Here is a 15,000-nt window from a genome sequence, read left to right as displayed (position 1 = left end):
GACCTAACCCAGACCTAACCCAGAAATAACCCAGACCTAACCCAGACCTAACCCAGTCCTAACCCAGTACTAACCCAGTCCTAACCCAGACCTAACCCAGACCTAACCCAGACCTAACCCAGACCTAACCCAGACCTAACCCAGACCTAACCCAGAAATAACCCAGACCTAACCCAGACCTAACCCAGTCCTAACCCAGAAATACCCCAGACCTGACCCAGACCTAACCCAGACCTAACCCAGCCCTAACCCAGACCTAACCCAGACCTAACCCAGACCTAACCCAGAAATAACCCAGACCTAACCCAGACCTAACCCAGTCCTAACCCAGTACTAACCCAGTCCTAACCCAGACCTAACCCAGTCCTAACCCAGACCTAACCCAGACCTAACCCAGTCCTAACCTAGACCTAACCCAGTCCTAAACCAGACCTAACCCAATCCTAACCCAGACCTAACCCAGACCTAACCCAGACCTAACCCAGAAATAACCCAGACCTAACCCAGACCTAACCCAGTCCTAACCCAGTACTAACCCAGTCCTAACCCAGACCTAACCCAGACCTAACCCAGACCTAACCCAGACCTAACCCAGACCTAACCCAGACCTAACCCAGAAATAACCCAGACCTAACCCAGACCTAACCCAGTCCTAACCCAGAAATACCCCAGACCTGACCCAGACCTAACCCAGACCTAACCCAGCCCTAACCCAGACCTAACCCAGACCTAACCCAGACCTAACCCAGAAATAACCCAGACCTAACCCAGACCTAACCCAGTCCTAACCCAGTACTAACCCAGTCCTAACCCAGACCTAATCCAGTCCTAACCCAGACCTAACCCAGACCTAACCCAGACCTAACCCAGACCTAACCCAGAAATAACCCAGACCTAACCCAGACCTAACCCAGTCCTAACCCAGTCCTAACCCAGTCCTAACCCAGTCTTAAACCAGTCCTAACTCAGACCTAACCGAGACGTAACCCAGACCTTATCCAATTCAGTCCTAACACAGTCCATATTCATTTTTTTTTTTTTTTTTTGTTTTTTTTTTTTTATTTCTGTTTTAGATACCGAAGGAGATCCTTGGATAGGCACCCATGCCTCAGAAGAATATATGGGTAGTTTGAGAATCTGACTCACCATACCCCACAAGTGTCTCATCCGTCTTTACTCATTCAGACACCACTCATGCCAACAAGCATCCCGGGACGCAGGCGAAACTGCTCTCCGCATTACTTCACCTAACCAATTCTAAACTAGCCCTAACGCAGTTCCAATACAGTCATTACAAAATGGGCTAGGTCTGGGCCAGTGTTGCGGGGGTTTGGGGCGCGCAGACCCCAGTCAGCAAAACGAATTCAATATGATGCTGTTCAATTTAATATGATACCGCTATTACAAAGGGGGTTAGGTCTGGGCTAGTGTAGCGGGGGACTGGGGGGCGCAGACCCCTGTCAGCAAAACGAATTCAATATGATGCTGCTCAATTTAATTTGATACCGCTATTACAAAATGGGTTAGGTCTGGGCTGGTGTAGCGGGGGTTTGGGGGGCGCAGACCCCAGTCAGCAAAACGAATTCAATATGATGCTGTTCAATTTAATTTGATACCGCTATTACAAAATGGGTTAGGTCTGGGCTAGTGTAGCGGGGGTTTGGGGGGCGCAGACCCCTGTCAGCAAAACGAATTTAGTACGATGCTGTTCAATTTAATTTGATACCGCTATTACAAAATGGGTTAGGTCTGGGCTAGTGTAGCGGGGGTTTGGGGGGCGCAGCCCCCCATTCAGCAAAACGAATTATGTACGATGCTGTTCAATTTAATATGATACCACTATTACAAAGTGGGTTAGGTCTGGGCTAGTGTAGCGGGGGTCTGGGGGGCGCAGACCCCTGTCAGCAAAACGAATTCAATATGATGCTGTTCAATTTAATTTGATACAGCTATTACAAAATGGGTTAGGTCTGGGCTAGTGTAGCGGGGGTTTGGGGGGCGCAGCCCCCCATTCAGCAAAACGAATTATGTACGATGCTGTTCAATTTAATATGATACCACTATTACAAAGTGGGTTAGGTCTGGGCTAGTGTAGCGGGGGTCTGGGGGGCGCAGACCCCAGTCAGCAAAACGAATTCAATATGATGCTGTTCAATTTAATTTGATACCGCTATTACAAAATGGGTTAGGTCTGGGCTAGTGTAGCGGGGGTTTGGGGGGCGCAGCCCCCCATTCAGCAAAACGAATTTAGTACGATGCTGTTCAATTTAATATGATACCGCTATTACAAAGTGGGTTAGGTCCGGGCTAGTGTTGCGGGGGTCTGGGGCGCGCAGACCCCAGTCAGCAAAACGAATTCAACATGATGCTGTTCAATTTAATATGATACCGCTATTACAAAGGGGGTTAGGTCTGGGCTAGTGTAGCGGGGGTCTGGGGGGCGCAGACCCCTGTCAGCAAAACGAATTTAGTACGATGCTGTTCAATTTAATTTGATACCGCTATTACAAAATGGGTTAGGTCTGGGCTAGTGTAGCGGGGGTTTGGGGGGCGCAGCCCCCCATTCAGCAAAACGAATTAAGTACGATGCTGTTCAATTTAATATGATACCACTATTACAAAGTGGGTTAGGTCTGGGCTATTGTAGCGGGGGTCTGGGGGGCGCAGACCCCAGTCGGCAAAACGAATTCAATATGATGCTGTTCAATTTAGTTTGATACCGCTATTACAAAATGGGTTAGGTCTGGGCTAGTGTAGCGGGGGTTTGGGGGGCGCAGCCCCCCATTCAGCAAAACGAATTTAGTACGATGCTGTTCAATTTAATGTGATACCGCTATTACAAAGTGGGTTAGGTCCGGGCTAGTGTTGCGGGGGTCTGGGGCGCGCAGACCCCAGTCAGCAAAACGAATTCAATATGATGCTGTTCAATTTAATATGATACCGCTATTACAAAGGGGGTTAGGTCTGGGCTAGTGTAGCGGGGGTCTGGGGGGCGCAGACCCCTGTCAGCAAAACGAATTTAGTACGATGCTGTTCAATTTAATTTGATACCGCTATTACAAAATGGGTTAGGTCTGGGCTAGTGTAGCGGGGGTTTGGGGGGCGCAGCCCCCCATTCAGCAAAACGAATTAAGTACGATGCTGTTCAATTTAATATGATACCACTATTACAAAGTGGGTTAGGTCTGGGCTATTGTAGCGGGGGTCTGGGGGGCGCAGACCCCAGTCAGCAAAACGAATTCAATATGATGCTGTTCAATTTAATTTGATACCGCTATTACAAAATGGGTTAGGTCTGGGCTAGTGTAGCGGGGGTTTGGGGGGCGCAGCCCCCCATTCAGCAAAACGAATTTAGTACGATGCTGTTCAATTTAATATGATACCGCTATTACAAAGTGGGTTAGGTCCGGGCTAGTGTTGCGGGGGTCTGGGGGGCGCAGCCCCCCAGTCAGCAAAACGAATTTAGTACGATGCTGTTCAATTTAATTTGATACCGCTATTACAAAATGGGTTAGGTCTGGGCTAGTGTAGCGGGGGTTTGGGGGGCGCAGCCCCCCATTCAGCAAAACGAATTAAGTACGATGCTGTTCAATTTAATATGATACCACTATTACAAAGTGGGTTTGGTCTGGGCTAGTGTAGCGGGGGTCTGGGGGGCGCAGACCCCAGTCAGCAAAACGAATTCAATATGATGCTGTTCAACCCCTCGGGAATTTTTAATTTCTGTTTTATTCACCGTAATGCTCATGGAACGTACTTTCACATTCTTGTTTTTTGCTTCACGAAAATTTTTGTACACTAATTACTTTTTAATAGGAAAACGTGCAACGGCAAACTCCTTCCTAGGGTCACTGGGAAGATGACATTGACAAAATATGTTAAGATCAGCCGCCCCTATGCGTAAAGTATGTCGTTTTTCCATTTTTTCGATCCGGAGCGACACCAACATTGTGTTGCAATTTTAAACTGCGCGGTTAAACGGCGGGCCAAACAGTCGGTGGTTTATGCAACAGCAACCATCAAACTAGTAGGAGAATACACGCCCGTGATAGTATAGGAGATTCCCACTGTCCCTATCTTTTTTTTTATCTCGGACATATATATACCGGCTTATCGTCAATAACTCGAAAACCAGCACGTTAAGGCCAATTTTGGTCTATACGATTCTTATGCAGTTTTAGATTCTCTACACGGTCCAATGATCGTTTTATTTTTTTGTCGAATTTTGAGAATTTTTTTTTTTTTTTCTCGAAAACGAGCTCGACGACCTGCACTTTTGACGACGCCATCGTGTTCCCCGGATTTTTTCCTGCAAGATAGGGTGGCGATTTTTTGTCCTACGACGATTTTTGACGCCGGAGCGATGATTCGGAGCAGAGCGGACTTAGAAACTTTCGCGCGTCGACCGCCGGACCGATCGCTCCAGGCTGTTTTTCGTCAATAACTCGAAAACGAGCACGGTAACGCTCGTTTTCGCCCGTACGATACTTGTACCGTTTACCGTTGGCTACCTGGCAGATGGTTTGTTTTTTTTTTATCTCGAATTTTGAGAGCTTTTTTAACTTTTTTCTCAAAAACGAGCACGTGAACGCCAATTTTCGTCTATACGATTCTTATGCAGTTTTATATTCTCTACACGGTCCAGTGATCGTTTTATTTTTTTGTCGAATTTTGAGAATTTTTTTTTTTTTTTCTCGAAAACGAGCTCGACGACCTGCACTTTTGACGACGCCATCGTGTTCCCCGGATTTTTTCCTGCAAGATAGCGTGTCTATTTTTTGTCCTACGACGATTTTTGACGCCGGAGCGGTGTTTCGGAGCAGAGCGGACTTAGAAACTTTCGCGCGTCGACCGCCGGAGCGATCGCTCCAGGCTGTTTTTCGTCAATAACTCGAAAACGAGCACGGTAACGCTCATTTTCGCCCGTACGATACTTGTACCGTTTACCGTTGGCTACCTGGTAGATGGTTTTTTTTTTTTTTATCTCGAAGTTTGAGAGCTTTTTTAATTTTTTCCACAAAAACGAGCACGTGAACGCCAATTTTCGTCTATACGATTCTTATGCAGTTTTATATTCTCTACACGGTCCACTGATCGTTTTATTTTTTTGTCGAATTTTCAGAATTTTTTTTTTTTTTTCTCGAAAACGAGCTCGACGACCTGCACTTTTGACGACGCCATCGTGTTCCCCGGATTTTTTCCTGCAAGATAGCGTGTCTATTTTTTGTCCTACGACGATTTTTGACGCCGGAGCGATGATTCGGAGCAGAGCGGACTTAGAAACTTTCGCGCGTCGACCGCCGGAGCGATCGCTCCAGGCTGTTTTTCGTCAATAACTCGAAAACGAGCACGGTAACGCTCATTTTCGCCCGTACGATACTTGTACCGTTTACCGTTGGCTACCTGGTAGATGGTTTTTTTTTTTTTTATCTCGAAGTTTGAGAGCTTTTTTAATTTTTTCAACAAAAACGAGCACGTGAACGCCAATTTTCGTCTATACGATTCTTATGCAGTTTTATATTCTCTACACGGTCCACTGATCGTTTTATTTTTTTGTCGAATTTTGAGAATTTTTTTTTTTTTTTCTCGAAAACGAGCTCGACGACCTGCACTTTTGACGACGCCATCGTGTTCCCCGGATTTTTTCCTGCAAGATAGGGTGGCGATTTTTTGTCCTACGACGATTTTTGACGCCGGAGCGATGATTCGGAGCAGAGCGGACTTAGAAACTTTCGCGCGTCGACCGCCGGACCGATCGCTCCAGGCTGTTTTTCGTCAATAACTCGAAAACGAGCACGGTAACGCTCGTTTTCGCCCGTACGATACTTGTACCGTTTACCGTTGGCTACCTGGTAGACGGTTTTTTTTTTTTTTATCTCGAAGTTTGAGAGCTTTTTTAATTTTTTCCACAAAAACGAGCACGTGAACGCCAATTTTCGTCTATACGATTCTTATGCAGTTTTATATTGTCTACACGGTCCACTGATCGTTTTATTTTTTTGTCGAATTTTGAGAATTTTTTTTTTTTTTTCTCGAAAACGAGCTCGACGACCTGCACTTTTGACGACGCCATCGTGTTCCCCGGATTTTTTCCTGCAAGATAGCGTGTCTATTTTTTGTCCTACGACGATTTTTGACGCCGGAGCGGTGTTTCGGAGCAGAGCGGACTTAGAAACTTTAGCGCGTCGACCGCCGGAGCGATCGCTCCAGGCTGTTTTTCGTCAATAACTCGAAAACGAGCACGGTAACGCTCATTTTCGCCCGTACGATACTTGTACCGTTTACCGTTGGCTACCTGGTAGATGGTTCTTTTTTTTTTTATCTCGAAGTTTGAGAGCTTTTTTAATTTTTTCCACAAAAACGAGCACGTGAACGCCAATTTTCGTCTATACGATTCTTATGCAGTTTTATATTCTCTACACGGTCCACTGTTCGTTTTATTTTTTTGTCGAATTTTGAGAATTTTTTTTTTTTTTTCTCGAAAACGAGCTCGACGACCTGCACTTTTGACGACGCCATCGTGTTCCCCGGATTTTTTCCTGCAAGATAGGGTGGCGATTTTTTGTCCTACGACGATTTTTGACGCCGGAGCGATGATTCGGAGCAGAGCGGACTTAGAAACTTTCGCGCGTCGACCGCCGGACCGATCGCTCCAGGCTGTTTTTCGTCAATAACTCGAAAACGAGCACGGTAACGCTCGTTTTCGCCCGTACGATACTTGTACCGTTTACCGTTGGCTACCTGGCAGATGGTTTGTTTTTTTTTTATCTCGAATTTTGAGAGCTTTTTTAACTTTTTTCTCAAAAACGAGCACGTGAACGCCAATTTTGGTCTATACGATTCTTATGCAGTTTTAGATTCTCTACACGGTCCACTGATCGTTTTATTTTTTTGTCGAGTTTTGAGAATTTTTTTTTTTTTTTCTCGAAAACTAGCTCGACGACCTGCACTTTTGACGACGCCATCGTGTTCCCCGGATTTTTTCCTGCAAGATAGGCTGGCGATTTTTTGTCCTACTCCCATATTCGTGTCTTTTTGCTTAACGAAATCTTTTATATACTAATAACTTTTTAATAAAAAAACGTGCGACGGCAAAATCCGTCTTAGAGTCACTGGGGTGGTGACATGACAAAATATGTTAAGATCAGCCGCCCCTATGCGTAAAGTATGTCGTTTTTCCATTTTTTCACCCCGGAGCGACACCAACATTGTGTTGCAATTTTAAACCGCGCGGTTAAACGGCGGGCCAAACAGTCGCTGGTTTATGCAACAACAACCATCAAACTAGTAGGAGAATACACGCCCGTGATAGTATAGGAGATTCCCACTGTCCCTATCTTTTTTTTTATCTCGGACATATATATACCGGCTTATCGTCAATAACTCGAAAACCAGCACGTTAAGGCCAATTTTGGTCTATACGATTCTTATGCAGTTTTAGATTCTCTACACGGTCCAATGATCGTTTTATTTTTTTGTCGAATTTTGAGAATTTTTTTTTTTTTTTCTCGAAAACGAGCTCGACGACCTGCACTTTTGACGACGCCATCGTGTTCCCCGGATATTTTCCTGCAAGATAGCGTGTCTATTTTTTGTCCTACGACGATTTTTGACGCCGGAGCGGTGTTTCGGAGCAGAGCGGACTTGAAAACTTTCGCGCGTCGACCGCCGGAGCGATCGCTCCAGGCTGTTTTTCGTCAATAACTCGAAAACGAGCACGGTAACGCTCATTTTCGCCCGTACGATACTTGTACCGTTTACCGTTGGCTACCTGGTAGATGGTTTTTTTTTTTTTTATCTCGAAGTTTGAGAGCTTTTTTAATTTTTTCCACAAAAACGAGCACGTGAACGCCAATTTTCGTCTATACGATTCTTATGCAGTTTTATATTCTCTACACGGTCCACTGATCGTTTTATTTTTTTGTCGAATTTTGAGAATTTTTTTTTTTTTTTCTCGAAAACGAGCTCGACGACCTGCACTTTTGACGACGCCATCGTGTTCCCCGGATTTTTTCCTGCAAGATAGCGTGTCTATTTTTTGTCCTACGACGATTTTTGACGCCGGAGCGATGATTCGGAGCAGAGCGGACTTAGAAACTTTCGCGCGTCGACCGCCGGACCGATCGCTCCAGGCTGTTTTTCGTCAATAACTCGAAAACGAGCACGGTAACGCTCGTTTTCGCCCGTACGATACTTGTACCGTTTACCGTTGGCTACCTGGTAGATGGTTTTTTTTTTTTTTATCTCGAAGTTTGAGAGCTTTTTTAATTTTTTCCACAAAAACGAGCACGTGAACGCCAATTTTCGTCTGTACGATTCTTATGCAGTTTTAGATTCTCTACACGGTCCAATGATCGTTTTATTTTTTTGTCGAATTTTGAGAATTTTTTTTTTTTTTTCTCGAAAACGAGCTCGACGACCTGCACTTTTGACGACGCCATCGTGTTCCCCGGATTTTTTCCTGCAAGATAGGGTGGCGATTTTTTGTCCTACGACGATTTTTGACGCCGGAGCGGTGTTTCGGAGCAGAGCGGACTTAGAAACTTTCGCGCGTCGACCGCCGGAGCGATCGCTCCAGGCTGTTTTTCGTCAATAACTCGAAAACGAGCACGGTAACGCTCATTTTCGCCCGTACGATACTTGTACCGTTTACCGTTGGCTACCTGGTAGATGGTTTTTTTTTTTTTTATCTCGAAGTTTGAGAGCTTTTTTAATTTTTTCAACAAAAACGAGCACGTGAACGCCAATTTTCGTCTATACGATTCTTATGCAGTTTTATATTCTCTACACGGTCCAGTGATCGTTTTATTTTTTTGTCGAATTTTGAGAATTTTTTTTTTTTTTTCTCGAAAACGAGCTCGACGACCTGCACTTTTGACGACGCCATCGTGTTCCCCGGATTTTTTCCTGCAAGATAGGGTGGCGATTTTTTGTCCTACGACGATTTTTGACGCCGGAGCGATGATTCGGAGCAGAGCGGACTTAGAAACTTTCGCGCGTCGACCGCCGGACCGATCGCTCCAGGCTGTTTTTCGTCAATAACTCGAAAACGAGCACGGTAACGCTCGTTTTCGCCCGTACGATACTTGTACCGTTTACCGTTGGCTACCTGGTAGACGGTTTTTTTTTTTTTTATCTCGAAGTTTGAGAGCTTTTTTAATTTTTTCCACAAAAACGAGCACGTGAACGCCAATTTTCGTCTATACGATTCTTATGCAGTTTTATATTGTCTACACGGTCCACTGATCGTTTTATTTTTTTGTCGAATTTTGAGAATTTTTTTTTTTTTTTCTCGAAAACGAGCTCGACGACCTGCACTTTTGACGACGCCATCGTGTTCCCCGGATTTTTTCCTGCAAGATAGCGTGTCTATTTTTTGTCCTACGACGATTTTTGACGCCGGAGCGGTGTTTCGGAGCAGAGCGGACTTAGAAACTTTAGCGCGTCGACCGCCGGAGCGATCGCTCCAGGCTGTTTTTCGTCAATAACTCGAAAACGAGCACGGTAACGCTCATTTTCGCCCGTACGATACTTGTACCGTTTACCGTTGGCTACCTGGTAGATGGTTCTTTTTTTTTTTATCTCGAAGTTTGAGAGCTTTTTTAATTTTTTCCACAAAAACGAGCACGTGAACGCCAATTTTCGTCTATACGATTCTTATGCAGTTTTATATTCTCTACACGGTCCACTGTTCGTTTTATTTTTTTGTCGAATTTTGAGAATTTTTTTTTTTTTTTTCGAAAACGAGCTCGACGACCTGCACTTTTGACGACGCCATCGTGTTCCCCGGATTTTTTCCTGCAAGATAGGGTGGCGATTTTTTGTCCTACGACGATTTTTGACGCCGGAGCGATGATTCGGAGCAGAGCGGACTTAGAAACTTTCGCGCGTCGACCGCCGGACCGATCGCTCCAGGCTGTTTTTCGTCAATAACTCGAAAACGAGCACGGTAACGCTCGTTTTCGCCCGTACGATACTTGTACCGTTTACCGTTGGCTACCTGGCAGATGGTTTGTTTTTTTTTTATCTCGAATTTTGAGAGCTTTTTTAACTTTTTTCTCAAAAACGAGCACGTGAACGCCAATTTTGGTCTATACGATTCTTATGCAGTTTTAGATTCTCTACACGGTCCACTGATCGTTTTATTTTTTTGTCGAGTTTTGAGAATTTTTTTTTTTTTTTCTCGAAAACTAGCTCGACGACCTGCACTTTTGACGACGCCATCGTGTTCCCCGGATTTTTTCCTGCAAGATAGCGTGTCTATTTTTTGTCCTACGACGATTTTTGACGCCGGAGCGGTGTTTCGGAGCAGAGCGGACTTAGAAACTTTCGCGCGTCGACCGCCGGAGCGATCGCTCCAGGCTGTTTTTCGTCAATAACTCGAAAACGAGCACGGTAACGCTCATTTTCGCCCGTACGATACTTGTACCGTTTACCGTTGGCTACCTGGTAGACGGTTTTTTTTTTTTTTATCTCGAAGTTTGAGAGCTTTTTTAATTTTTTCCACAAAAACGAGCACGTGAACGCCAATTTTCGTCTATACGATTCTTATGCAGTTTTATATTGTCTACACGGTCCACTGATCGTTTTATTTTTTTGTCGAATTTTGAGAATTTTTTTTTTTTTTTCTCGAAAACGAGCTCGACGACCTGCACTTTTGACGACGCCATCGTGTTCCCCGGATTTTTTCCTGCAAGATAGCGTGTCTATTTTTTGTCCTACGACGATTTTTGACGCCGGAGCGGTGTTTCGGAGCAGAGCGGACTTAGAAACTTTAGCGCGTCGACCGCCGGAGCGATCGCTCCAGGCTGTTTTTCGTCAATAACTCGAAAACGAGCACGGTAACGCTCATTTTCGCCCGTACGATACTTGTACCGTTTACCGTTGGCTACCTGGTAGATGGTTCTTTTTTTTTTTATCTCGAAGTTTGAGAGCTTTTTTAATTTTTTCCACAAAAACGAGCACGTGAACGCCAATTTTCGTCTATACGATTCTTATGCAGTTTTATATTCTCTACACGGTCCACTGTTCGTTTTATTTTTTTGTCGAATTTTGAGAATTTTTTTTTTTTTTTTCGAAAACGAGCTCGACGACCTGCACTTTTGACGACGCCATCGTGTTCCCCGGATTTTTTCCTGCAAGATAGGGTGGCGATTTTTTGTCCTACGACGATTTTTGACGCCGGAGCGATGATTCGGAGCAGAGCGGACTTAGAAACTTTCGCGCGTCGACCGCCGGACCGATCGCTCCAGGCTGTTTTTCGTCAATAACTCGAAAACGAGCACGGTAACGCTCGTTTTCGCCCGTACGATACTTGTACCGTTTACCGTTGGCTACCTGGCAGATGGTTTGTTTTTTTTTTATCTCGAATTTTGAGAGCTTTTTTAACTTTTTTCTCAAAAACGAGCACGTGAACGCCAATTTTGGTCTATACGATTCTTATGCAGTTTTAGATTCTCTACACGGTCCACTGATCGTTTTATTTTTTTGTCGAGTTTTGAGAATTTTTTTTTTTTTTTCTCGAAAACTAGCTCGACGACCTGCACTTTTGACGACGCCATCGTGTTCCCCGGATTTTTTCCTGCAAGATAGCGTGTCTATTTTTTGTCCTACGACGATTTTTGACGCCGGAGCGGTGTTTCGGAGCAGAGCGGACTTAGAAACTTTCGCGCGTCGACCGCCGGAGCGATCGCTCCAGGCTGTTTTTCGTCAATAACTCGAAAACGAGCACGGTAACGCTCATTTTCGCCCGTACGATACTTGTACCGTTTACCGTTGGCTACCTGGTAGACGGTTTTTTTTTTTTTTTATCTCGAAGTTTGAGAGCTTTTTTAATTTTTTCCACAAAAACGAGCACGTGAACGCCAATTTTCGTCTATACGATTCTTATGCAGTTTTATATTGTCTACACGGTCCACTGATCGTTTTATTTTTTTGTCGAATTTTGAGAATTTTTTTTTTTTTTTCTCGAAAACGAGCTCGACGACCTGCACTTTTGACGACGCCATCGTGTTCCCCGGATTTTTTCCTGCAAGATAGCGTGTCTATTTTTTGTCCTACGACGATTTTTGACGCCGGAGCGGTGGTTCGGAGCAGAGCGGACTTAGAAACTTTAGCGCGTCGACCGCCGGAGCGATCGCTCCAGGCTGTTTTTCGTCAATAACTCGAAAACGAGCACGGTAACGCTCATTTTCGCCCGTACGATACTTGTACCGTTTACCGTTGGCTACCTGGTAGATGGTTCTTTTTTTTTTTATCTCGAAGTTTGAGAGCTTTTTTAATTTTTTCCACAAAAACGAGCACGTGAACGCCAATTTTCGTCTATACGATTCTTATGCAGTTTTATATTCTCTACACGGTCCACTGTTCGTTTTATTTTTTTGTCGAATTTTGAGAATTTTTTTTTTTTTTTTCGAAAACGAGCTCGACGACCTGCACTTTTGACGACGCCATCGTGTTCCCCGGATTTTTTCCTGCAAGATAGGGTGGCGATTTTTTGTCCTACGACGATTTTTGACGCCGGAGCGATGATTCGGAGCAGAGCGGACTTAGAAACTTTCGCGCGTCGACCGCCGGACCGATCGCTCCAGGCTGTTTTTCGTCAATAACTCGAAAACGAGCACGGTAACGCTCGTTTTCGCCCGTACGATACTTGTACCGTTTACCGTTGGCTACCTGGCAGATGGTTTGTTTTTTTTTTATCTCGAATTTTGAGAGCTTTTTTAACTTTTTTCTCAAAAACGAGCACGTGAACGCCAATTTTGGTCTATACGATTCTTATGCAGTTTTAGATTCTCTACACGGTCCACTGATCGTTTTATTTTTTTGTCGAGTTTTGAGAATTTTTTTTTTTTTTTCTCGAAAACTAGCTCGACGACCTGCACTTTTGACGACGCCATCGTGTTCCCCGGATTTTTTCCTGCAAGATAGCGTGTCTATTTTTTGTCCTACGACGATTTTTGACGCCGGAGCGGTGTTTCGGAGCAGAGCGGACTTAGAAACTTTCGCGCGTCGACCGCCGGAGCGATCGCTCCAGGCTGTTTTTCGTCAATAACTCGAAAACGAGCACGGTAACGCTCATTTTCGCCCGTACGATACTTGTACCGTTTACCGTTGGCTACCTGGTAGATGGTTTTTTTTTTTTTTATCTCGAAGTTTGAGAGCTTTTTTAATTTTTTCCACAAAAACGAGCACGTGAACGCCAATTTTCGTCTATACGATTCTTATGCAGTTTTATATTCTCTACACGGTCCACTGATCGTTTTATTTTTTTGTCGAATTTTGAGAATTTTTTTTTTTTTTTCTCGAAAACGAGCTCGACGACCTGCACTTTTGACGACGCCATCGTGTTCCCCGGATTTTTTCCTGCAAGATAGCGTGTCGATTTTTTGTCCTAGCTCAATTATTAAGGAAGTTACGGTTTCTTGATTTTTCGGTATGTTCGAACTGGTCTTTTAGGCGGGCGCTCGGTCGCGCGGTGCTTTCGCATCGACCGACGTACCGATCGGCGGCGACGGTTTTTCGTCTATATCTCGAAAACTAGTACGCTAACACATATTTTGACCTATATGATATTTGTTCAGTGTAATTTTTTCTATCTGGTAGGCTGGTTTTTTTTTTTTTATCTCGAATTTTTTGAACGTTTTTGTTTTTTTCTCGAAAACTAGCGCGACGACCGATATTTTTAACTACGGTTTTGAATTCGTCTAATTTTTGCCTACAAGATAGCGTGTCGAGTTTTTGTTCTGCGACGATTTTGACCATTTTTTCATTTTTTTCTCGAAAACGAGCACGGCAATCTATATTTTTAACGACGGCATCGTGTTCCCCTGCTTTTTTCCTACAAGATAGCGTTTTTTTTTTTTGCCCTAGCTCAATTATTAAGGAAATTACAGGTGTTGGTTTTCGCTCTAAGTTATAACAGGCCGTTCGGGCGGGCGGTTGGGTCGCGCGGTTCCCCCCATAAGCGGCCGTGCGTAAGCCCGTGCGTCGCCGGCGTTCCGGCGGGCGCCTCGGTACCTATAAGAGAAGCGACGGTCCGGTCGAGTCGGTCGGGGCAGCGTCGAGCGTACGGCTATTCTTCGACCTCGGTTGAGAAGCAGTCGTCGCTCCTCGGGATTTCATCCTGACTGTTCTGTATCGTGCTCGTTCCAGACTTTCTCCACACTGCATTGCCACGAGTCGGTGTCTTTGACCGAATGGCTCTTGAAGTGGTATAAGCGTCTCGAGTGACGTTGGTGACTTGTATACGTTTAAAATATGTATACTCGTACTATCCGAGCATCAACTCTTCAGTCCGAGCGATTGAAAATTTTGTGAAAACCATAAACTGGCACTACACTCTACGGAGCGTAGCTTAAAAGGCAAAAATTGTATGGAACTACGGTTCGTACTCTGGAAAGTGAGCAAAGAATGAAATACAGGTGTCTGACCTCGACATAACAGTACGGCGCCGAATACGTGCTTTCTCGACCAGCACATACGCGCTTTCTCGTTTTTGTCCAGCATGAATGCTTAGTCTTCGGGCCTGGCAATACGTGCTTCCACGATCGATGCCCAGCGTGAATAAGTGCCCGAGATGTTCAGCATGAGCGCAGCTCTACGTACTTTGTCGTTGTGGGATACCATTATACAATAATGTTCTGTTGTGAAGTAAAATACGAAACGAGAGAGTTTGGTGGTGACTCTGTCGAGAAAAAGCAAATATAAACGAGAGAGTTGGTGGTTTCTCTGTCGAGAAAAAGCAAATATAAACGAGAGAGAGTTGGTGGTGACTCTGTCGAGAAAAAGCAAATATAAGAGAGTTAGTTGGTGGTGGCTCTGTCGAGAAAAAGCAAATATAAGAGAGTTAGTTGGTGGTCGCTCTCTCGAAAAATGAAATTAAATTAAATAAACGAGAGTTTGGGGAGCTCTCGGAAAAGTGAAAGAAACTAAACGAAGGAGAGGGTTTTTGGTGGTACCCTCTCTATACATATATAATATTATAACACAAGAGAGGAA

The sequence above is a fragment of the Colletes latitarsis genome, chromosome 14, assembly GCF_051014445.1.
Source record: "Colletes latitarsis isolate SP2378_abdomen chromosome 14, iyColLati1, whole genome shotgun sequence".
Taxonomy (NCBI): domain Eukaryota; kingdom Metazoa; phylum Arthropoda; class Insecta; order Hymenoptera; family Colletidae; genus Colletes; species Colletes latitarsis.
Note: the sequence above shows the minus strand (reverse complement) of the source record.